This window comes from Acinonyx jubatus, chromosome A1, assembly GCF_027475565.1.
Source record: "Acinonyx jubatus isolate Ajub_Pintada_27869175 chromosome A1, VMU_Ajub_asm_v1.0, whole genome shotgun sequence".
Lineage (NCBI taxonomy): Eukaryota > Metazoa > Chordata > Mammalia > Carnivora > Felidae > Acinonyx > Acinonyx jubatus.
Window position 1 is genome coordinate 138,443,864 of NC_069380.1, and position 27,100 is coordinate 138,470,963.

At 37.7% G+C, this 27,100-nt stretch overlaps 1 pseudogene; it reads left to right on the plus strand.

Moving 5' to 3' along the window:
- The first annotated feature begins 2,592 nt into the window (after positions 1 to 2,592).
- On the plus strand, positions 2,593 to 2,709 carry LOC113594931 (uncharacterized; annotated as a pseudogene).
- Positions 2,710 to 27,100: the final 24,391 nt, after the last annotated feature.

Sequence of the window (27,100 nt, forward strand, 5' to 3'; positions counted from 1 at the left end):
CTCACCTTGCATTCCCTACCTTTGTTCATACCACTGTATCCAGCCCTAGTAAAGGCACCTCATTCCTCTATACTCCATAGCCCTTTGGGGGAAATCCTCTCATCTTAGCACACATACAGCCTGCCTGTAAAACACAGACTCACTATTCAACTCCATTGCAATTTAGATACTATTACTTAACATTTAGGCAGTACTAGATAGAGGCTGAGAACTTTACAAGGATGACTGCATTCAATTCCCATTCAATCCCAACTGGTCTATGGAGTAACTACTATTATATCTATTTTGTGATGGACAAGATTGGTGAAGTGGATCCGCCCAAGGTAAGAGGTGACTTTGGCATTAAAACCCAAATGGTCTGATTGTAAGGTCAACGCATACTCTTAATTCTTCACTGCATTACAGTATAATTGTACAACTTGCTCCATTGAGACCACAGGACATTGCTTTATTTTCTAGTAAACAGAGTTTGTTTTAAATTATGCTTTGGTTTCTTTCTTTCTTTGCTTTAAAACATAGAAAAATTTGGAAAAGGAATTATAATAGCCTAGGCCTTAGAGAAATCAGTCTCATTGTGTTATTGTCTTACTAATTTTCCTTTTGAGTCCTGTTCTATTATGGAGAGGGGAGAAGGGTCCATGGTCATTGTGGGGCCATTTGCACTTATATATTATCCTCTACAAGGGTGGAGAGTGTCTGGGAAGAGGCAATGAGCATACAGTGGTGCCAATATAATGAACAGGAGTACAGTGAGCAAAACAGTTTTTCTTTTTTTTAAATTTTAAATTAGCTTGTATTCTTTCTCTTGTAAAGTAACTCTTGTTACATTATGAAAAAACAGCAGATGCTTATAAAATATTGATATATAAAAGTGTTACCAATATATTTAAGTACATGGTGAGTTTGCTTATAAGAAATGTCCATGGGTTTGTTATTTTTTGAGTATATTGCCTATGATATAATAGTTTATATAATCATTTTTTCAAACATGGTTGAAATTTTTATTTGATTTCCCCATATGAAACCATGTATTCTAAGTTAGATACGCAAAAGTAAATTAAATAAAAATTTAAAAAATTATTATGTGTTTGCTCTTTGAATTATAAGAATTAAAATGAGAGAAAATGAACTTTTTCACCCACCAGGTTGGTAAAAATTGTACCAATTTTTAAATGAAAAGATAATGTTTAGTGTCTGGCATTGGCGTGAATATTAGGGAAATATGTTTTTTTCTCTTACTTACAAGTTTTCTTACCCCCTAGGGGTAGGACAGAAATATCTTTTTTTTTTTTTTTAGTATAAAATTTATTGTCAAATTGTTTTCTATACAACACCCAGTGCTCCTCCCAACAGGTGTCCTCCTCACCCACCCTCCCTTCCCTCCCACTCCCCGTCAACCCTCAGTTCATTCTCAGTTTTTAAGAGTTTCTTATGGTTTGGCTCTCTCCCTCTCAAACTTTTTTAACCTCCCCCATGGTCTTCTGTTAAGTTTCTCAGGATCCACATAAGAGTGAAGACATATGGTATCTGTCTTTCTCTGTATGACTTATTTCACTTAGCATAACACTCTCCAGTTCCATCCACATTGCTACAATAGGCCATATTTCATTCTTTCTCATTGCCAAGTAGTATCCCATTGTGTATATAAACCACAATTTCTTTATCCATTCATCAGTTGATGGACATTTAGGCTCTATTGGGGGCTCATGAAGATAAAAAGCTTCTGCACTGCAAAGGAAACAATCAACAAAACTAAAAGGCAACCGACGGAATGGGAAAAGACATTTGCAACTGACATATCAGACAAAGGGCTAGTATCCAAAATCTATAAAGAACTCACAAAACTCCACACCCAAAAAACAAATAATCCAGTGAAGAAATGGGCAGAAAACATGAATAGACACTTCTCTCAAGAAGACATCCAGATGGCCAACAGGCACATGAAAAGATGCTCAATGTCATTCCTCATCAGGGAAATACAAATCAAAACTACACTGAGATATCACCTCATGCCAGTCAGAGTGGCTAAAATGACCAAATCAGGAGACTATAGATGCTGGAGAGGATGTGGAGAAACGGGAACCCTCTTGCACTGTTGGTGGGAATGCAAACTGGGGCAGCCACGCTGGAGAACAGTGTGGAGGTTCCTCAAAAAATTAAAAATAGATCTACCCTATGACCCAGCAATAGCACTTCTAGGAATTTACCCAAAGGATACAGGAGTGCTGATGCATAGAGGCACTTGTACCCCAATGTTTATAGCAGCACTTTCAACAATAGCCAAATTAGGGAAATGTATTTGAAAGCTGTCTCAGCAATTCCATTTCTTGGAATATACTCCACAGAAGTTCTCAACCATGTGCATAAGAATTGATGTATAAATCATTATATAAATAGTAAGGAAAGAGTAAGAAAAGGGTAATAATTATGGGTATAATTAAGGGTATTATATTATAATCATCAGTACTACAAATACCATAGAGCTGTTGAAGATCTAAGTGGACTGATACAGCTAAGACTTATTAATGATAGTGAAAGCAAGTTACAAAAGAATAAATATGTATTACCTTGCTTAGTTTAAGAAATATATGAATCGCTTCTCGGCCTTTTGGCTAAGATCAAGTGTAGTATCTGTTCTTATCAGAAATATATGACATTTATGTGTAGAGGCATATGAAAGATCAGAAACATTATTAATGTTTACCTCTGGGGAGAGGATGAGATTGGCCAGTCTGGTGAGGAAATAGAGGAATGGTCACATTCTCGGTGTTTCTATACAATTCTCTACCAATTAGGTTTTTGTACACTGACTATCCATACCTGAATTACCTTTTTAACTTTATAGCAGAAATGAAAAAAAATTTACTGTGAATCTATAAATTTTTGTTTAGTTTAAAATTATGGGCTCTATGTGTAGTGCATGTGGCATCTGAATTATGCTACATTTGGGGGATATTATTGCAATGTGACCTTAGTGTATATTTTGTTACAAGGAACAGAAACCCATTCACAAAGTATAAGTAGAATTAAGGGGAGTTTATTGAAAAAAATGTAAGAGAATCATAGGATCCTCATGTATAATCCAGCCTCAAGGAAACGGAGTTCAGAAGCTTCTCTCTCCATTTCTTTTTCTATAGCCCCAAGGTCTTACATTTGTTCCTCTTCACACATCTGCACACTTCTCCTCTGCAGACTGCCTACCTCTTTTTTTGTGTGTCTGTTTGTTTTTAATCATCCTTGGATTTATGCTTTTACAGGCTTACCACCATTTTGAGCTGAGGAAATTCTAGGAGATACGTACTTTGGATAATGACTTTGATTCTATCAGTTAATTCAATCTGATATTTTATTTTTGAAGTTTGAAATTAATTTCCAACTATTAATAGTATTTAAAATTTCAACCATGTGTAGTTCCTGTTTTTTACTCAGGTCCTGCTACTAAAGTGCAGCCAAGTTTTATATAAAAAGCCCTATTTAGTCAGAAGTTTGTGGGCAGTGACATATGGGGTGGGGCCAAGCAAAGCTAAACAATGTGCTATTTTGGCAAAGCTTGAGTTCATATGGCTAAAGGCAAACATGTGTTATGAGCAAAGAGGAGGACTTACAGCTAGTGTTCAGTGATTATTTACTTTTCATTTACAAGAAGGAAAGTTGACTTACATTCTTACTGATCCTCATTGGAACATAGTCTTTAAGACTAGCCCACTACGACAGAGGTTTATGATAGGAATTAATTGCCAGTTGAGTAGTATGTCAAATGTTTCTTACCTGAACCTAGTAATTACCCTTCTCAACACAGGCAGTCCTTACTTTGCACATTAGTAGGGGATCTAAAAATGACCACGCAGAATGATTTTAATAATCAATGCAAAAATTACCATTGTTCTGTGATCTTATAATAATTTTGTCAAAACATTAAAAACTCTCTTCCTGTCATGTTTGTATGGGGAAATGAAAAAAGATAGTAAAACCAATTTGTAATTAGTGCACTATAATTTATAACATTAGAAACATTGAGAATTAAAGTGCTTTCTTGGTAAAACAGTTATTAAATGCAGTTTGAAGAATAATTGCCTCCTTGTCATAATACATTTGTATGGAGTGAGCATCTTTTCTTTTTTTATGTTTTTATTTATTTTTGAGAGAGAGAGCAGGAGTGGGCACGAGCGGGGGAGGAGCAGAGAGAGGAGACAGAGGATCTGAAGCAGGCTCTGAGCTGACAGCACAGAACCCAACATGGGGCTCCAACTCTCGAGCCATGAGATCACGACCTGAGCCAAAGTCAGACACAACCAACTGAGCCACCCAGGCCCCCCAAGTGAGCATCTTTTCTACCTATGCCTTGGTGATTGCCATACTCTTTTCTTGGTTTGGATTGGCTCCCAACATTGTATCCTATGTGCTTTCAAGGTTGCGAAATATTTGAGAGTTCATTTAATGTAGTGTTTTGCCAGTGTCACTTCCTCTGGGAGATCTTTATCCTTCTTGTCATAATCACCTTCATCATTTATGTCAATAAGTTCACCCTCACTAAGTTCCTGGGCTTGCATATCTGGTGTCTTAGATGGTAGCAATGTTTCTTCCATAACTCCGTGTACATTCCATGTGAATTTCACCTATCACATTATCACTTTTTTTTTTTTTTGCTCTTTCACCTTTCTTGGCCAATTCCCATTTTCAGTTATGCATTTTTATAAAATGTCATGTGGATTTATCACTGGGAAACAACGAGGCAACATATAGGCTTTACTCTGTGTGAACTGAGTAGCTGATGGAGGAGTGGTTGTTGGAGGACTGGTGCTTTTTGAACTGTGGCAACTGCAATTTATGCATAATGGTACTGTGTAAGGAGAGAACTGCCTGCATATCTCACAGAAGTGCATATATGTATTCACCCAAGCACAGGCACAAAAATGTGAATAGTGGTACCATTCATAATATTGCTAAATTGGAAACTATCCAAATGCCCTCCAGAAGTAGAATAGAGAAATAAATTGTGGCTTAGTCATAATATGGACTACTTTATAGCAATGGGGTTGAACAAATACAACTACATGAAATAACGGGGATGAATCTCACAAAATGTTGAACAAAAGAATCCAAACATCAAAGAACATGAGTTCTTTGATTCCATTTATGTAAAGTTCAAAAACAGGCAAAACTAATCTATGGGATCAGATGTCAGTCCTTGGCAGAGGTAATGCCTAGAAAGGAGCATATGTGGGCTTTGGGGTGGTGGTAATGTTTGCTTCTTAACCCAGGGCACTGATTACACAGGTGTTTTTACTTTGTGATAATTCAACAACCTGTACACTTTTGATTGGTGCCTCCTTCTATAGGTGTGTTACAGTTCAATAAGACTTTTACTAAAAATGTAACACATCTCTCACAATAACTCACAGATACAAATTTGTAATAAATTTACTCTTCTAATGTAAATTACAGTGGATTCTGTGAGCTCCCTAGAGCAACCTCAATAGCACTCCCTACTTGCTGGAAGTAAGTGCTTACTTTCTTGATTTTGAACAAAAAAATGATGCCTCCTGTTCCCCAATGCCTCCTGTTCCCAGCTAATGACTACCTCTCATACAAGTAAGTATAAAGACCATCGGTAGAAAAAGGAGCATGCCTCCTCAGGCCTGGAAGACACATTAGAGCTTCAGCTTAGGGAAGAGGGAGGTGCCTGGTTCCCAGCCTCCTAGGCTAGGACGCCAAAGGTACAGGCGCAGGAGGAGGGGGGTGGTGGGGCATCACCCACACTCGAGAAGAAAAAAAATGATGAAATGAGGATGAGCAGGAGAGTATGTCACACCAATTCATATCATTTGTCGCTAGGCTATCATTAAAAAGAAAAGCTGGGAAGGGCTCCACAGCATGAAGTGCGGAAAGACTGCTACTCTCAGGGCCAGCAGCCTCTGTACCATGTTCCCCAGCCTGAGTCCACCTCACATCTTGAAGTTACCAATGGGGCCTTTGACACCACAGGCCTGTGTATCCAGAAGACTTGAGTTAACTCCTTCAAACAGCATGATCAAGTTCTTAAGGCAACTGCTTAGAAAATGGGCTTCCAGAGAAGTGGGTGGGTTTATCACATTTCAAAAAAAAAAAATTAAGGCAACATTCAGTTCTTGATTAATTAATTCAACCATTAGTTATTGTCCATTTACCATAATTATTGGGAGGGCCTTAGGCTAGGCTTTCCCATTCTTTATTTTCTTTCTTTTTTCCTTAGGTTAAAAAAAAATGATCCAACATAACTTATGTGGTAATTCAAATTGTTCTGTAAGGTCTTTTTAAAAAATCAGGAGTCCTTTAACCACAATTTTCATTTCCTATTTCCCAGTGACAGTTAAGTTCAACTTTTTAATGGATTCCTTTGATATTTTCTGCTGTATCTCTAAACCACATGCTTATATTGCTACCTCCTGTTTTTATAGCATTTGACATTGTATTAGCTGCCATAGCATTCCATTGTATTGGGTTACTATATCAAAATACCATAAACTGAGTGGCTTAAACAATAGACATTTATTTCTCACAGTTCTGGAAATTGTGAAATCCAAGATCAAGGTGCCTTCCCATTCATTTCTTGGTGAGAGCCGTCTTCCTGGCTTTCAGACAGCCACCTCCTTACTCTGTCTTCAGTAATCTCACCATGAGGGCCCTACCTTCATGACTGAATCCAACCTCAGTTACTTCTCAAAGTCCCGTCTCTGAATACCATAACATTAGGAGTAAAGCTTCAGTATATGAATTTTGGAGGAGCAGTTTCACTCCATTCCAGACATTATCTCTTGCCTTCCAAATGGGAAAAAATGAAGATGTCTTCTTGTTTCCTTAACCTCACAATATAGTCACACTTCCCATCCCCCATCTCCCCATGTAATTGTATGATGATTTTAGTAAGTCAGTTAAGCAAGAACCCAGAAGCATGCTTCTTTAAATACAGTTGAATCCCAAACCTATGCCTTCCAACCTTGACCTCTGTCCTGCCCTGGCAATCTCATATAGCCTGTACCATGACTATTCAGGTCTGTGTGCCTTTACTTATCTGGTCCTTCTACCTAGAATGTCTTTCCTCCTCTTCTTCACCTGGATTCTTCCATCTTTGTTATTGTTGTTGATTTTTATTCTTCCATCTTTTAATTCAAATCTGAATTCAGACCTATTTCTACCAGCAAACCTTCCCTTGCCCCTCCCTATTTCTACCCAAGGTCTCTGACTTGGGAATAAAACTTTAGTCCTACAATTATCATCCCACGTTGAATTTCTATGTGTAAGAGTATCCCCACCTCAAGACTATAAGCTCTCTGAAGAGAGAGACCTTGCTTTTTCATCAGTGTATCCCTAGTACTAGCACTATGCTTAGCACATAAGATGCATTCCATACATGTTTATTTAACAAATACAAATCAACTGATATTTGGTGCTTTCATTCACCTGTGCCTTCAGGTTTTGCTTTTCTTAATATCAGTCAGATGCCTTTGCTTTAATGGGACTAAAATTGTTTCCTACCAGTTAATGATCTTCTTGGTTCCCAACAAGATTTACAGGCCAACCACAATTTGCAAAAACTATCTCAGAGACAAGAGTCGTGGTTACACTTGACTGACTTCTTAATGGGCATGTTTCTTACTTAAGAGTATAACTGCCCTTCGCTTATTAGAGTTGCTTTGTACTAAATCAATACAAGAGGGTTAGAGGAAAGGGCAAATAATCCTTATAGTAGTTACAGCACTATCTCATGATAAGAAAACAAGATTGGAAGGTTTACTAACTGAATGGATTTACATTGCAGGAGAGTCTTAATCTTTTGTTACTTCATAAATGAGTGGATAACCCTTAGGTCACAAGAATATTTTTTAAATGTAATTTTATGCTTGCTTTATTACTTCCCTAAGACCCTCTAGCTTGTTTACTTAAAGTACCTTATTATAATCTCTCCTTCTTCCTTCCTTCTTTCCTTCCTTTCTCCTATCATTTTTATAGAATTTATCTTTTAGAGCAGTTTTAGGTTCATACAAGAATTGAGGTGGGAGATACAGGGATTTCCTATATATTGCCTATCCTATGCATGTATAGCCTCCTCATTATTAACATTCCCCACCAAAGTGGTTCATTTGTTACAGTTGATGAAACTCTATGCACCTTTGGTTATTCTTTTAAAAAGAAAGGTGTGTGATCTCCGTGTCTTTTCTCCACTGCCTACAAGGTAGAATTTAGATGTGATGGTCAGAATTGCAGCAGCCACATTAGGTCATGAGATTGAAGCTGTTTGCTCAAAGTATTGGGCCATGAATGGGGTCTCCAGCATCATGGAGCAGTTTCATGAGCCTAGGTTACCTGTCAGTTATGTGACAGAGAAACAAACTGCTATCTTGTTTAAACTATTGTTTCTTTGGCCTTTCCTACAGCTGTACCTAAACCTGTGTCAGGATATGTAAATTTCCATCATCCACAATTTATTCCTAAGGACTAAAGCATAGTATCATCTAGATTTTCTTCTTAAAACTCGAATACTCTGGGAGAGGAGACATATTAAAGTGTTTAGGTCAGGAACTTCTTGACATGATTAAACTTATCAAATTATTTTTATTCATTCTCTATTTTCAGGGTTCTGGATTAAAGGAAGATTCTGTTGTTAATATTGGCATTGTATTATTCAAGTTAAGAAGCCTGACTGGGGATAGAAAATTTGGCTATCTCTGCACAAGGCTGAGTCTAGAGGTGCTTGTTAGCACAGCTCCAGAATTCTCTACATGAGCAAGACCATATTTTAATGTGAAAGCTAACAAAGAATATGGTCCTTCAGGAGCAGGGTCTAGCTAACAATTCATGAGGCTGTGAATGAAGTAGTCTAGAGTAGTGCTTGAGAAATAAAATAATTTAAATACTTTTAAATTGGCAACTGGCTTTTAAGTGGGTACAACTGTTGATGTACATTATTTTTAAGGGGTTTTACTCCCAAATGGCAAAAATATTTTGTTCCCGATAGAGTTGGCTGTGTACCTTAAAACAATCATGTCATAAGGGCAGAGTTTTTTTCTGCTTTCCTGTACCTCCTCTTCTTTCTCCTTTTTTCAGGATGCAATATTCTCCCCTCTTTTGCCTCATGATTTCTCTTATTCCTCTACCCCTATTTTGTATCTTTGATTTTCCCACCCTGTCTGCTCAACATTGTAAAAGATTCACAGTCTACAAACTTCCAAATCACAAAGCAGTATTTCTCAAAATGAACCACTCCATCTGTAACTGATATGCTAAATTTGGAGATGTGAGAAACAAGCAGGTGGATGGTTGACCTTGAACAAAACACTTCACCTCTCTTGACTTCAGTTTTATTGTCTTAAAATATGGGACAGTGATTTTGAAATAGTTTTTTTCCTAACACCGCACTCCGGGCTTCCTCTTTTTGTTATAGACTCATTTGGAGGTGCCAGTACTCATTCTGATATGTAATAAATACCTCCTCCACCCTCCTCTTTATGGGCACCATCACCCTTCTTTGCTTTAACAAGAGAACTTTGTATTGCTGCCAAAAGGTATGTGGATATGGGAGAATTAACTTACTTGAACAGAAGTATATCAGTGTTTTTATACATGAAAAAAATGGTGGAGGACATGAATTGTTGCAAAACAAAAGAAAACAAGAAAATTTGAATGTTGACTAAGAACTTGGAAAAACTGCTTCCCTGCTTACTCTAATTATTTGTCCACATTCACCTTTGTGTTTTTACGAGTATAGTATAGTTTAATTTAGTTGCCTTTTTGGCTTACAGGAAAATATTTTGGGAAATTAGTATTCATGTATCTAGTCCTTAGCAATTTCTTCACTGATATCTATCTATCTATCTATCTATCTATCTACCGAACAACTAAATTCCTCCTTGTTCATTGGGCAAAGTAGTGTTTATTACTGAAATTCCTGGCCAAGGTGGAATCTCTAGACTACAGTCTACCTCTTTACTGATCCCAGCTAAAACTCTAGACAGCAGACAAAAGGACTTTGAAAAGTAAGGATTAATATGGAAAATGGACAATGAAGTCAAAACTTGATTAACAACCTGTAGCAAAGAGGAGTTTCTTTTTTGTTGTTTTTGTTTTTTCTCCTTCGACTACTGGATTTGAATTGGGTTCAGGCTGGCATGTACAACTGGCAGCAAGTGCTGACAGAGAAATACTGGGAGAAATCATTTATCTAGGAGACCAGGAAAAGTGATCTGTGATTTCCCGAGTGTAGAAATAACTTTTTTTTTCTTCTGATTTTTCTGCCCTTCTAGTTCTGAGTCAGGGCCAGCCTCAGACATGGCACTGTACTGCCATCACTGTGATGAAGGCACTTTTAACCCCAAGAGAAGACCGAGTTTGAAGCTAAAGGAACTGATGAAAGGGGCCTCTTTTGTCCAAAGAGTATGGGGGAATCTCTTTATTTTTCTATTTTATTATTCTTCTTTCTTTATTCTGAAAGCAGTGCCAGTTATGTGGAACTGTACAAAGCACAAGAGGCCCCATCTTTCTAGCCAAGGGAACTGGAAAAAATGTGTCACTGTGAACCAGAGTGCAGGAGAAATGCCAGAAAGAGAAGACTAGAGATGAGGATCCCTTAATTCTAGCACAAACCAACATTAGGTCTTGGCTCACCTCCAAGTTGGGCACATGTAGGCCAGATACAAGGAAACAGTAAAGATTTCAAAAAATAAATTGCTACATAAAAAACCTGACCAGGTCCCATGCTTTCAGGCCTTCACCAGGTAGACCCAAACAGCATAGTGAAACCTTTAAAAATAAGCTAATATTGGGACTAATATGCTCAGAAGGCAAAATAGACTTTGTGGTTCAAAACAGACCTGGTTGGTGGTTTGCTTTAAAAAACCCACATTCACACACATTCTTCAGATGATTTTAATAGGGTCCAGTGCCTACAACATAATATTCAGATGCTCATTATAGAATCCACAATTACTCAATATACAAGAATCAAAACAAATGACCAACATGCAAACAAAAACAAAACAACCCACAAAAATTCAGGAAACAATCATCAACAGAATTGACAGAAGGCAACATTAAGATGACCCACATGTTGGAATTACCAGAAAAATACCTAAAGAAGTTATAATAACCATTTCCATGAAGTGATGGTGAACATTCTTGAAAGGAATAGGAAGATAGAAATTTTCAGTAGAGTAAAAGTTATAAAAAAGAAACAAACAGAAATGTTAGAACTAAAAAATATAGAATCTGAAGACCTTAACAAAACTATCAATCCACTTGACATAATTGATATTTATAGAAATTTTCAGGCAACAACTACTAAAACACATTATTGTTAAGTGCACATGGAACATTCACCAAGATGGATCATATCTTCAACTCTAGAGCAAACATTAAAAAATTAAAGAATTGAAGTCATACAAAGTATGTTCTCTGGCCATAAAGAAATTATATAAGAGGGTACCTGGGTGGCTCAGTTGGTTAAACGTCCAGCCTCAGCTCAGGTCAGGATTTCACGTTTTGTGAGTTTGAGCCCCGCATTGGGCTCTGTGCTGGCAGCTCAGAGCCTGGAACCTGCTTCGGATTCTGCATCTCCCTCTCTCTCTGACCCTTTCCTACACGTGCTCTGTCTCTGTCTCTGTCTCTGTCTCTCTCTCTCTCTCTCTCAAAAATAAATAAACATTAAAAACTTAAAAAAAAAGAAATTATGTAAGAAATAACTGAAAGATGTCTGGAAAATCATCAGATGTTTGAAAATTAAATAACAGATTTTTAAATAATTAATAGATCAAAGAAGATGTCACAGGGGAAGTTAGAGTGTATTTTGAATAAAGTTAAGAGGAAAGCAATAATGCCAAAATTTATGGGAGGTGAGTAAGGCACTGCTTAGAGTGAAAATAAGAGCATTAAATGCTTATGTTAGAAAAGAGAGACTAAGGAAAGGCTTTAGTAATATTCTAAGCTTTCATGTCAAAAAGCTAGAACAAAAATCCAAACCACCCAGAAAAATGGAAATGAAAAAGATAAATAAAAACTGCAGACAATAACATCAATGAAACTAAAATCTGCTTCTTTGTGAAGATTAAAAAAATTAGTAAACCTCCCCCTAAATTGGCGAAGAAAAAAAGGGAGAAGATACGTATTACCAAAATCAGGAATGAAAAGAGGAGATATCACTACAGACTTTACAGATATTAAAAGAATAAATTGTGAGGTCAAAGTAAAGGTTTCATATTTTTGCATATGGACAGGCACTTGTTGCAGCACTTTTTCTTAAAAAGATCATCATTCTTCCATTGGATTGCCTGTATATCTATGTCAAAAATCAATTATATTTATGTGGGTTAATTTCTTAACTCTCTAGTCAATTCCATGGATTTATATGGCTATCCTTTCACCAGTTCCATAGTATCTTAATTACTGTAGATTTATAGTCAGTCTTGAAATAAGGTTTTATGAATCTCCCAACTTTGTTCTCCTTTTTTGAAAAATTTTTAACTATTCCAGGGCTTTTGCATTACCATATGAATTACAATGAAATATTACACAGTAATAAAAATGAATGAACTACTGATACACCTAAAGAAATAAATGAATTCAAGTGTATTATTTTAAGTGAAACAGGACAGTCTCAAAAGGTTAAATATTTTATGATTCCATATATATGACATTATGGAAAATCAAAACTGTAGAAAGAGACCAGATTAGTGGTTGCCGGGGTGAGGGTTTGACTACAAAGGGACAACATGAAGGAGTTTGGGGCGGGGAGCATTGATAGAACTGTTATCTTAATTGTGGTCATAGGTACGTGATTCTACCCATTTGTGAGAACTGAAGGAGCTATATAATGAAATGAGAGAAATTTCCTGTATTTTAATTAATAATAAAAAGTAAAAAATAGTGTTTATTACTAATATTTTATCTTTGCATATATTGCTCCCAAACTGAAAGATCCAAGTATGAAAATCTGTTTGGCTGGGTCTGGCTGTGACCATGTCTTAATTTTCAGGGATGAGGAGAGGTAGTCTTGCGTAGCTCTTGACTTCTTTAATTGGACTCCTACAAAGTTTTGTACAATTAGGAATTTCCAAAAGTAGGGAGAATTTGGAGGGGCCAGTGAGAATAAAGATAGATGTCCATTAGAACATCTTCATCAGTGCAGAGCATGAGGATTAGGAGTAGTGTCTTCATCCAACTAACTTAATCCCTTTGGGAATGGTGCTGAGGAAGAGCAAAGGCCCCAAATTTTGCCTTTGGAGTGAATACTCATTTCATATTCTTTTTTATCTCACTTTTGTTTTATTTTTTGAGTCCCAATTTAGAACCCACTCTCTACTACCTATTTTCCCCACCTTCTGTCTTGGAAAACTCTACCCCTTTCTACATTAGGGAGGCTTCATAGTCCTAAAACTCCTTGTGTTGTAAAATGTCTGGTGCTGAAGACTCTGAATACTGAAAGATTTCTTCTACTCATGCTTTGCTGGGTATGAATGCAGACGAAGACATGTACTTTGGTCTGTAGAGTGTCCTAATTCCTAGTTCCACCAGTAGCAGCCATAGCTCATTTCCTTCTGAGTTACCCAGGGGCAAAGTGTATCTGACTACAGCAAATACATTTTTTTTCGAGTGACTGAAACATCCTTTCTCACATGAGAAAGGTATAACCCCTTATTAACATTTTTTTTTAAAACTTCTCCTTACAAAATAATCACCTTGGGCATTACTGAGCTAAGTAACACTTGTCTCCTCCTTTATCTTGCTTTTATTAAAAGGGCCCCAAATTATGTTTTTTGTGTTTTCCAAGCTTTTAGCAAGGGTAGTGGTCTTATTCCACCCCATAACATGTCAGTGAAAACTATGAATTAACAATAACTTGCACATTTATATAATGGTCAGTTACAGAAGCATATTTTTATAGGAGCATCATCAGGAATTCCCTCTTCAAAACAGCCCTCCCAGAGACCTCTTCAATTAAATGGCTTTATCCTGTACCTTCACAGCAGCCTTTATATACATCTATTTCATCACTAACTATGTTATATCAGATTCTCTCTTTATGTTTTATCTCCCTCACTAGATTGGCAGCATATGTAGGGCAGAGTGTATCATATTCATGAGTTTCTAAAGTGTGTTCAATAAGCTGTTACTTGGTATTATGTTTTAAAATACGGTTTTGTAGATACATATGATTCGGAATGATGATTAAACAGGTTTATCTGTTTAAGATAAGATTTTAAACATTCAAGATCTCTCAGAAACATTCATATATTTATTTATTCAACAAGTGTTTATTGAGAACCCACTGTGCCAACTACCATCCTGGACCCTAGGAGAATTCCACTGGAAGGCCTAAAAATAGGCTGTAATACATCCTAAGAATAGGATGTAGGACAGCTTACATCCTTGTAGGGAAACACATAATAAATACATAAATGGAGATATGATATGCTGAGTGGTGATAAGTGCCATAAGGATAAACAAAGCGAGGTAAGAAAATACAGAGTGACAGTCTGTGGTGAGGAGGTCAGGGGGAAGATTATATAGGATGGTGGTCATGGAAACCATGGTGGTCTTATTAAGCCTTCTTTAATAAGGTGACATTTTTGTAGAAACCTGAAAGAAGTGAGGAGGTGAGCAATGCAGGTATCTGGAGAAGGAATATTTAAGGGAAGAGTAAATATAAAAGCTGATATGAGTATGCCTGGTGTATTCCAGAAATGGTCAAGAGGCCAGTATTACAGGAGTGGATTAATCTAAGAGGAGAGTGATAGGAAAGGAGATAAAAGAGATGGGGTAGAGATAGGAAGAAGGCTGGGGGAGCAGAAAAACAGACCATCTGTGGTAGATCATATGAAGGTCATCATTGGAACTTTGGCTTTTATGTTGAGTTAGATAGCAACACATTGGTGGTGCATGGACAGAGGAGTGACATAACTTGGGTTGCTATGTTGACAGCAGACTGAAGGGGAGAAGGGTAAAAGTAGGGGAACAAGTTAGGAGGCTGGTTTAACAGTTTAGAAGAGAGTTGGTGGTGACTTGAACCAAAGTGATGGTGGTGGTGATGGCAAGAGGGTGACAAATTTATTTTTAATTAGACCCAGCAGGATTTCTGGATGGATTGGAGATGGTTGTAAGAGAAAGGGGAAGTCAAGGATGAGTCTAAGGATTTTATTTAGCTTAAGCAATTGGGAGAATAATGGTTCCATTTACCACTGAATTGGGGGAAAGAAGGGGAGATAAGAATTGTGGGAGAAAGACCTGTATCTTTTTTTTTAAAAATAATAATTTTTTTAATGTTTATTTAGTTTTGAGAGAGTGTGCAGTGGAGGGGCAGAGAGAGAGGGGGACAGAGGATCTGAAGCGTGTTCCCACAGCACAGAGCCTGATGCAGGGGCTCGAACTCACAAACTGTGAGGTCATGACCTGAGCCAAAGTCAGATGCTTAACCAGCTGAGCCACCCAGTTGCCCTGAAAAGCCTGTCTTGATGAAACCACCTAGGCTCTGGGGCACCACTAACGTGTTTATATGCATGGTGGATATCTAAGAGGGAATATAGTAGGCTGCACTTCTTAAATTTATTCCATTATAGAACCTGTGTTTTATCTTATGGATCTAGTGTTTCATGGCACATACCCTGGAAGTAAACATAATTGAACTTAGTTAAACAGCTGACGGTAGGGGTGCCTGGGTGGCTCAGTCGGTTGAGCGTCCAACTTCAGCTCAGGTCATGGTCTTGCGGTCTGTGAGTTCGAGCCCCCCGTCAGGCTCTGTGCTGACAGCTCGGAGCCTGGAGCCTGCTTTGGATTCTGTGTCTCCCTCTCTCTCTGCCCCTCCCCTGCTTATGCTCTGTCTCTCTCTCTCTCTGTCAAAAAGAAATAAACATTAAAAAATAAAAAAAAAACAACAGAAGATGGTATAAAGAGAACACTTCTAAGGAATATGCCATCACCAGTGAGTTTAATAATTACCAATATTCAAATATGCTATGGTTTCCAGAAAGACTCTGTGAGGAGGAGAAGAAAGTTGCTTCCCACTTTGATAAATTATAAAATGATAAATATTACAAAGTAATATGACTAACTTTTAGCAAAGATAAGAGAACTTCTACATTCAAAAGATTACTACCTCTTTTGAAGTAGTCCCTTCAGGATGGTTACTTTTTCTAACGATATTATAATTGTTCAAAAATATATTTGGAAATCACACTTGGAGTATCCCTCATAGATATAGTATTTTGAGAATCCTTAGAGATGGCAAAATGTCTTTTGAGGCTGAATTTTAATTTCTAAAGCTGCCAAAAGTCATTCAGAGTCAAGCCAGATATAAATGGATGAATAAATTGAGAAATATCTTACTGTTAAATGTGAGTTGGGTCTGTAAGATTGAATTTCCCAATGGCCTTGAGAGAGATTCTGAAGAAGGAATTCAAAAATATTTTTGAACAATGGTAATATCCCTGGAATAATTATATCTCTTCCATGGCATCTGCCTTCATTTAGGTATACAAGTTTTACTGTTGAGATCTCTACATTATAGTCACATGCTCAAAGTCAAATGAATGATTCTAATTAACTTAAAAATGAGGGGAATTGGTAAAGAGGTGAAATTAGATTCCCACCTGCTTATTCTCATCACCCATACCCTCTCTTTCCCTTTCTATTCTTGGTCTGTAGTTTTGTACACAGAAATGCCATAGGGCATTAAAACTATCTTGATTGTTGTAAACTGGGTTTGAGATCATTCCGTCCTGAGAGTCTAAATGATAGAAAGAAAAGTATAAGGATTTTTGTGGATGAGGGTAGGAAAAAAATAAGTTTGTCCCCAAGATCTATTTTAGACAAAGAAATTAATACACCAAATGGACCTGGCCTGGTGCCTGATGTTTGCTGTTTTCCAATTGGGTGCAAACATGTCTGTGAATTTTTGGTGGTGAGCCAGCTGCTCTGTACTCATTCTGGTTGATTAAAATGCTCTCTCAGTAGAGATTCTATTCAGAATTGATCACTCTGTTTTTGCTTGCTGGGAAATGGAAATTGCCATGGCTTCTTAGGTTGAATGAAAAAAATTTTCTATTACAGCAAAGATCTCTCAAATCCAAGATTTCCCAATTTTTCAAGGCTGAAAAGCCTTCTGAATTGTATCCCATATCAAAGAACCCCAACCTATGCTTCATGAAGTATGTTTTGGCCTAACCAGGAAGTAACAAAGTAGATTCCAATTAAATAAAACTGTCTCAATCTATGGATCTACCTGACCATCTTGAGATGCTTCACACACACAAGACAAAAAAAAAAAAAATATATATATATATATATGTTTTGTATATATATTTTTATTTTATATATATTATATATTTTTTATTATATATATATATATATATATATATATATATATATATATATGACTGTATATATATCCCCATCAAGGAGAAGGCAATGATTTGTTATCACTGAAATTGACACTCATTCTGGATACGGATATAAATTTGCCTTCCCTGATGACTATGCTTCTGCTAACAGCAATATTCATGGACTTATAAAAAATCTTTATTCACCATTATGGTGTCCCACATAACATTTGTTTTCACCAAGGAACTCATTTTACAGCAAAGGAAGTAAGGGCATATAAAAGGCTAATTGTTTCCCTCAGTCAAGGAAATCTTTTCAGGTGATTGGTGAGTAGTAGTAAAATTAATAAGGAATCATACTCCTGTAGCCCAAAGAACTCACAAGTCTTTATTATAACCTAAGGGATTCTGTAAGTATAGCAGTGAAAATGGAATAAAGATTGATATCCCTACTTGCTTTTAGTGAGACTCAAGTACAGAAAAATGAAATAACCCTGACCAAGATAATCCATCTGACATTGTTGAACTTGAATTGCTCTACTTCCTCTGACTTCTAATACACTCCTCTTCCACATTTGTCTTTTCCCTTCCTTCCCTGTCTCCCTCCCCCATTCCATCCCTCCCTCCCCCTACTTCTCCTTCATCTACCCTTAAATAGAGAGATTCTTCCATCTCCAGTTTTCCCCAAACTGATTGATTGCTTTCACAGTCATGGTTTCAAACACCTCTTATTATAAAGCCTCCTAAATTTCCAGACCTCTTTTCAAAGTTCACTTCTCCCTCCTAAGGTCAAATACTTTTCAGATATATCTCCTTGTATATCACTGAGGCACCTCCAACTCAATATATCAAAAATATTTATATTATGTCCCCTAAAACCTATTTCTTTTCTTTTTTTTTAAATTTTATTTTTTATTTTTTAAAATTTACATCCAAATTAGTTAGCATATAGTGCAACAATGATTTTAGGAGTAGATTCCTTAGTACCCTTTACCCATTTAGCCCATCCCCCTTCCCACAACCCCTCCAGTAACCCTCAGTTTGTTCTCCATATTTATGAGTCTCTTCTGTTTTGTCTCCTTCCCTATTTTTATATTATTTTTGTAAAACCTGTTTCTTTTCATGGTTCACTCTCTCAGCCTTCTCATATGTAGTGGGGCTTCAGTGCCCCACCCATGTCCCTCAACCTTACTTAATGTCATGTGCTTAAACCAACATCAGACTTCCAGTGTGCACATCCCTGTGCTTGGGTACTTTATCCAGAAACCCAGTAAGTATTTCCCTCTTGTGCTACCAGGCTAGAAATGACAGAGAGTGAACAGCTTGATCCAAGGACTGATGGCAGTTGGTGTCCACATGGCTCAGCTCTCTTGTTCCTCAAATGGGACAAATCTGAGTTGTGTGTTTCATTCCATTTCCAAGATTTCTTGCTCCCCTCCCTGCCATGGGCTCATGCTCCAGTTTCCTATGATAGAAGTTGTTTTCACAATGCATTCTTTCTTGGCTGCCTTTTTTTCTTTGACATCACCCCACCAATCCCTTAGCAGTACCATACCCTGCACCTCCAAATAAACTATTTGCTTTTTAAAACTGAGAGAAAATTGACATATATCTTTATTAGTTATATATGGCATTTTTCTAGAACCCTGAACATGTAATAGTTTCAGGTGTGCAACATAATGATTCAATATATGTATATATTATGAAGTGATCACCACAGTAAGTCTCGCTAACATCCATCACCACACATAGTTACACATTTTTTTTCTTGTGATGAGTACTTTTAAGATCTCTCTTAGCAACTTTCAAATACATAATACAGTATTATTAACTACAGTCACCATGCGGTATAACTGTTTGCTTTTGAATCTGTATCTCTGTGCTTCATAACAAGACTTTGATGCCACGATCCTAAGGAGCAGATTCTCAGGATGGGCCTCATTAGTGGGTCACTCACTGGACAATAAGGAACTAACTACTGGATATAAGTGTGAGCTGGTAACCAGCCTTGGCACACTAAAACATAAAAATTATTAGTATGCTCACGAGTGGTGAGTTGGGAGAAGATATGGTCAGAGGGGATGCACTGCCTTATGCATTCTCTCTAGCATTTGAAAGATACTTAATGATTTTATATACCTGTGGAGTTGCATTGATTGTTGTTAAGTGCTATTGATGTGCTAAAAGAAAAAAAAACAATAGGCTAAGTTGTTCAAACACCAATTCAGGGCAAGGTATGAAACCACCAATTCAGGGCAAGGTATGAAAGCCAGAAAGGCAGGGTTTATATAATCTCTTGATATGTAGCTATTAACCTGTTGATGATCTTTTCCTTAATCTGTATTGGGAGGAAGGAATGGAGAGCATTAAGCATTCAGATGATTCCCTCAGGGCCATATTCACTCTTCTGCTCTGTGTCTTAATATAGGCTCAAATTGCATCTGGACATTCCAATGTGGTCTATCATATTGTTGATATATTAATTAAACCTGAGAGCAGAGTATGTCAAGTGTTCTGGTTACCTTGATAAAACATATGTCTTTGTAGGAGATAAATCCTATAAGGATTTAGGGGTCTGTCATTGATGAAGTTTCTAAGGGTCCAACAAAATGCAGCATACCCAGGCATCCTTCCAAAGTAAAGGGCAAGTCATTATACCTTGAACTTTCTACACAAACAAATCACTGTATCTCACAGAGCTCTTGGTAGGCCTCTTTGGATTTGGGATTTAGGATATACCTCTCCTTGGAATTGTGCTCCAACTCATTTGTCTGATTTGGAAGCCTACCAGTTTTGAGTAGGTTCCAAAGAAAGAGAAAACTCTACAATAGGTTGAAATGACTTCTTGAGTATATCCCGTGGTGCTCCAAATGTCCTTGGTACATTGGGTTACAGTGTGGAGTCTCTGGGAAGCCCCAGTAGGATATTTACAGCACAGACTGTTAAGGTTCTGGAAACAGTGTCATGCCATTTGTGTCAGATAACTGTCCATCATTCCAAAATAAGTTCCTGGAATGCTACTGGGCCCTTGTAGAAACTAAGTAAATACATGATCATGATCATGATCAAGTAGCTATGTGATCAGAGATGTGTAGTATGAGCTGGGCACTTTCAGGCCCACTGAGGCATAAGGTCAAATGGACACAATAGAAATATGTCATATATTGAAGTGAAACATTCAAGATTGTTCCAAGTAATTGTCAGACCCCCCAAAGCTACCTACTTTTGTTACACCAATGACTTTTCCTTACTTACTTCCCTACAAAACTAAGGTGCCGTCTAATCAAGTGATTGGTGGCCTAGCTAGTGGGAAGCATTATTTCATACCCTGGACTCTGAGTCCAGAATCAGCATTCTCAAACATGGCATTGCGTTCCTTGTTCACTCTCCATCATTAATTGAAAAGTACCAATGTACAATCTGCATAATCTGTAAATGACTTGTGGATATCCTACGTAATGGTTTGAGAAACACTGAGAATATCTAGATAATAAACTTTTTAAAATTCAGAAAATCTATTTTTTAAAAACCAACAGTAATTTTCTGAATTCAAACCTTAACCAGTGTACCCATTGCACTGAACAAGAGTCAATATACTGAATACAGTATAGTCATAAAGCAATTTTATTCCTTTGGTCAAACCCAGGTGGTGGTAGGTTGCTTCTTTCTCTCCCGTGGACACAATTTCTAGTAGACACAGAACCTTTTCCACTTGCATGTAGATGATGAGTCTTCTGGTTATTCTTGGTCACACACACATACACACATGCATGCAAAGCAGTTAAATTTCAGGAATTTGAAAATCTATTCTTGTGTAATAATTAAAACTCTAAACTGAACTTAAAGCTTCTTTTCTCCGATAGTTTGGGCTTGAAATTGGAAAGGTGGCTGAGATGGCTTCTCTGTATCATGCTTTGAAACTATCCTTCCCCAGGTCTTGTGTGAGAGTTGTTCAGGGAGGGTGAGGGTGGGGAAGGACTTCTTTCCTGGGACTGTTGTGGTCTGAAGTGGCACTCTGGGTTTGGTGAGTGTCAAAGCTGACTCTCACTGGCCTTGGTAGATCTTCAAAACTGACTCTCTTGTAATGCATTCGTGGGTTCTCTGGAGACACATCATAGTTGGCATTTTTCATCTAGAATTTCTATAAATGTGAGGCAACTGATCTCTCCCCAAACTGCCCAGCCCTACCCTTTCACCCTCAGACTTCTGTGTCTGCTAGTTTCCTCCTGTTTCCTTCCATTGAGACAAACTTGCCTCCATCAGGGAGCTTTCTTGGGCGTAGTTCTCTTAAGGCAGCCTCCAGGTGGACCACAATCTGGTTCCCAGAAGACATCTTTGCATCCTTTTCTCTGACAGACTCTAGGAGTGCAGACCCTTTCCATTTGACCACTTCGTCTTACCCTTCAGGTAAGCAGTTTCTAGTAACTGCCTCTTGCCTCTGGCCTTAGAGGTTTCTCAGGTGTAGATTTCCACTGGCCTCCTAGGCTCATGTTCTTTTCTTTTTTTCTTTTTCTTTTTTTTTTTCATCTTTTAAAGCTTATTTATTTATTTTGTGAGAGAGACAGAGTGAGCGAGCAGGGGAGGGACAGAAAGAGAAGAGAGGCAAGCCTAAGCAGGCTTCATGCTGTCAGCTCAGAGCCTCATGTGGGGCTCAAACTCGCAAACCATGAGATCATGAGCTGAGCTGAAAACAAGAGTCAGACGCTTAACCAACTGAGCCACCCAGGCACCCTCCCCGCCTCCACAGTTTTTTTTGAAGTTCCTGTCATCCTCTCCTATAGAGGTGGAGTGTTCACAACATACTAGCGCTTGTCCCCAAGGAAAACCTTTTCCTGACCTCTTCACCCTTAACCTTTTGATAATCTTAAAGTACACGTTGGAATATGGGTTTCAAAACACTTCCTTTGCACAGGTGAGCTGGCAGTTCCCTTTGGCAAATGCGGGCCAGTCTCCTCCTACTGTTTTGTTTCTGTACCTTTTGAGCACCAAAATTATAATGGAAAGAGTCCCTTGTTAATATCAGTTTTTTATTCATTCACACTTATATTCTTTTTCCAGGTGTTTCTTAAACACCTGCTCTGTGTACCATGGTAGCCACTCGTGATACAAGGATAAAGAAGACAGGGTTTCTGATCCAAAGAAGTCCAGAATTAAACAAATTATGCTTTGAAGACAGGCATTGAAGGACCTCTTTCCTAAGTTTCTACTGTTTGGCTTGGCAGAGGCTGTTCTCAGAGGAGACCTGCTTTCTCTGCGTGCCACCTGCCCAGAAGAGCCCCTTCTTTGGAGCTTCAGTCCTTTGTTCTGTGCTCTTCCTAAGGACACCCCAAATACATTCTGGAGACCATCAATTACCTCAGCACTTACCCTGTTTAACATCTCGTTGCTATTAAGTAATTAGAACTGATCATTCCTGTCTACCTAATGTGGCAGTTTTCACCTCTCTTCATCCTTAGGGATGGGGAGCATGACAACAGTACTTTTAGAATGCTCCCCAAGTGATTCTACAACAGAGCTAGGGTCAGGGCTTATCAGTGAAACACACATCCTTCTAATCAAACTGCTGCTCAAGGAATTTATCTTCTATGATCATTGGGAGAAATATCAATTATGTAAATCCATAGAGATGATATAATATAATATACATTTCAGACATTACTTCATTGTTACTTGTGGGGTCCACTGCTCATGTCCTCACTCTTAATGTATCTTCTGTCAGTCTAAAGATAGAAATACCTGATTCTGCAAATGTCCGTCTTCCCTATAGAGGGAAGAAGAAATATAAGACCAGTCCTATTCACAAAGAAATGAGAAATTGCACTAAAAATCAATACTACCCTTTTAAAGACCTGGAGCATCATTATTGCTTTCTCAGACAAAATTAGCAGTAATGCTTCTTCATTACATTTTTATTGCCAAGTGAATTTGCTGAAAGAACTTTGTGGTGAAAAATTATATTCAAGTTTAGAATATGAAACTTGCTTAAGAGTAGCATCATAGGATTATAGAATCTTTTTGCTAGCATGCTTGCTCATAATTCTAAATTCTCCTGATGCTATTTTCATATGATCTTGAAGGTCAATCAAGTATCAACAAACTCAGAACTCATGAATGTTTTCTACAATCATGTTAAGTCAAATGCCTGATGCTGCCCATTGCTCTACTCTTTTATGGCTTTTTTAAAAAGTTTATTTCATTATTTTTGAGAGAGAGGGAACCAGGGGGGAGATGCAGAGAGAGAAGAGGACAAAGGATGTGAAGTGGGCTCTGCGCTGACATCAGTGAGACCGATGCAGGGCTCGAACTCATAAACCATGAAATCATGACCTGAGCCAAAGTCAGATGCTCAACCAACTGAGCCACCCAGGCTCCCCTTATGGCTTCTTACAATGTTTCTAATATTTGTTGTTCTGTTATTTATTGTATTTATGTGTATAGGTACCTCATGCATACTTGTATACATTCATTTATTTATTCCCCAAACATTTATGGAATGTTTGTATTAGAGATACAGGAATGAAAGGCACTGTCTGCGCCCTCCCTTGTGTTCTGACACCACTTTGTACTCACCCCCATCATAGCTGCATCCACTGGGCTGTCCAAGTGGATTAATTTGACTCCTAGGGACTCTGTCTTGAGCCTCTTTGAAGGTCTGCTTCTGATATTTGTGGCCCAGGACAAGAATACAAATGGAAGCCTACACACTATGTATCTAAATATTTAAAGGGTATATATTGAGCTATCATACCTTTAAATAAAACATGCTCTCTCCTCTTGCCTTGCAAATATACCTCCATAATAGTTAAATTGAAAAATACATCTAAAGCCATGGTTTCCATATGACTGAAAGACAGCAGATATCACAGATAACTTGGTTTAATTATTTTTTGCATATCCCTGCAGAAAATTACATATATATACATATACCTAGATATATATATATATATATATATATGTTAAATTGCTTTTTCTTTCCTTCATTTTAGCATACTTGCTGATTATATTGTAGTCAGAATTTATAGATAATTTGTGTTCTATTGAAAGTAATGATCTAAAGGAATAAAAATTGAAGGTAAATGTATATGACTGTAAAGCATAATTAGAATGTTTTCTAAAATGTAAATTAAAGTAAATATGAAATAGAAACAAATTATGGTTTTCAAGTGCTGTCATTCAAAATTACAAACTATAATAAATATCAAAATTTTAAATAATTTTGAAATCTGAAGTTTAATTTGTTTTGAAATTTTAGTTATAAAACATTAAGTATTTTTTTTAATGTTTATTTATTTTTGACAGAGAGAGGGGCAGAGAATGAGCAGGGGAGGGGCAGAGAGAGAGGGAGACACAGAATCTGAAGCAGGCTCCAGGCTCTGAGCTGTCAGCACAGAGCCTGATGTGGGGCTCGAACTCACAAACCGTGAGACCATGACCTGAGCCAAAGTTGGACGCTCAACTGACTGAGCCACCCAGGTGCCCCAAACATTAAGTATTTTAAATAAACCATTTGCTACTTTAGGTTTCAAGATTTATCTACTAGCCCATATCCAATATAAAGAATTAATATACATTTCCATATATATTAAATTTAGTTCTACATAAATGCTAATTTGAAATCAATATAAATTGTTTGATATTATAAGATGCTTCTTGGGGTGCCTGGTTGGCTCAATTGGTTGAGCATCCAACTTCGGCTCAGGTCATGATCTCCTGGTTCATGAGTTCATGCCCTGCTTTGGGCTCTGTGATGACAGCTCAGAGCCTGGAGCCTGCTTCAGATTCTGTTTCTCCCTCTCTCTTTGCCCCTCCCCTGCTCACAATCTGTCTCTGTCTCTCAATAATCAAATAAAATGTTAAAAAAAATTTTTAAATGCTTCTTGACTCCCATATTCAATTGTTGTAAATATGCTAATTACTGAGACAGGGGAGTGCAGCCATTGGAAGTTCTTTTGCTGTCAGGCTCTCTGTAAATCCCCTCCTTCGCTCCTGTTTTGAGCCCCTTTTTTATTCTTAATCTTCCCATCTGCTTAATCCAAGGCTAAAGCCTCCCTGGTCATCCTCCACCATCAAAACCCCCACCATCAAAATATTCTTTACCAGAATATTCATGGATAAGGCTTTCTCTGCCATGTTCTACCAATTTTTCTGCTTTCTTTCAGAAATTTGTTGGAGTCTCTAATCCTTTTATAAAGTATTTTTTTTAATGTTTATTTATTTTTGAGACAGAGCATGAACAGGGGAGGGGCAGAGAGAGAGGGAGAAACAGAATCCGAAACAGGCTCCAGGCTCTGAGCGGTCAGCACAGAGCCCGACGCGGGGCCTGAACTGGCAGACCGCGAAATCATGACCCCAGCCGAAGTCGGACCCTTAACCGACCAAGCCACCCAGGCACCCCGGAGTCTCTAATCCTTTAATGGATCCCCTCTTAGTCTTTTTATTGCTATAAATTTATTCCTTTTTTATTCTTTCGTTATCATCTTAATAGGATTTGGGGGTGAGGAAAGAGGTTAACAAAAACATGTATTCAGTTGCATAAAAGGAATTTTTATAAATAGTTTTAAAAAAGATAATAGGAAGAGGATTTAAAAATCTTTATCATCTCAATAAAACCCACAATCACAATAATATATTTACTAGTGGAGCCCAATGTGATATATTAACAAAGAGTCTCCCTTCTTATATTTAAGGTGAGAGTATTAGAGGGATATGTGCAGGGGTCTGTCTTAATGTACAGATCATGAATATGAAGACACATTCTCTTTCTCCTGGTTATGATCAGGAGTAAACTCATGGTGAGAACAGCAGTTAAGGGGAAGGACACCACTGGTGGCTATAAGAGACTGGGGCTCACTGTCCACCCGAAGATCACACTAATCACTTTGGCCTCAGAGACACTAGTCTCATAGACTGAACTCATTTATTATAGTCCTTGGCCAGAACATTATGGAGGAAGAAAGTGGAGCAGATTGATTCTTCTCCTCTTGAAATAAATTAAAAAAAAAATTTTTTTTTACTGTGGTAAAATACACATAACATAAAATTTCTCCTTTAACCATTTTTATGTTCAGTGGTATCATTATTGGGCAACCATCACTACCACCCATCTCTAGAGCTCTTTTCATGTTGCAAAAATTTAAATTTTATACCCATTAAGCAATGACTCCTCATTCCCCTGCTGCCCAGCCTTATACAACCCTTATCCTACTTTCTGTCTCAATGATTTTGGCTACACTAAGTACCTCATATAAATAGAATCATACCATATTTGTCTTTCTATGACTTGGCTTATTTCACTTAGCATAATGTTCTCAAGAGTCATCCATGTTGTAGCCTAAGTCAGAATTTCCTTCCTTCCTTCCCCCCTCCCTCCTTTCTTTCCTCCTTCTCTCCTTTCCTCCCTCCCTTCCTCCCTTCCTTCCTTCCTTCCTTCCTTCCTTCCTTCCTTCCTTCCTTCCTTCCTTTAGAGAGAGAGAGCACGAACAGTGGAGAGGCAGAGAGAGAGGGGGAGAGAGAAAATCCCAGGCAGGCTCTGCACTGCCAGTCCAGAGCCCCATGTGAGGCTTGATCCCATGAATTGTGAGATCATGACCTGAGCCAAAATCAAGAGTTGGATGCTCACCCACCTGAGCCATCCAGGTGCCCCAGAATTTCCTTCATTTTTAAGACTGATAATATTCTATCGTATGTATATACCACATTTTGCTAATCCATACATTCACTTATAGGCTTTTGGGTTGCTTCCATGTTTTCATTATTGT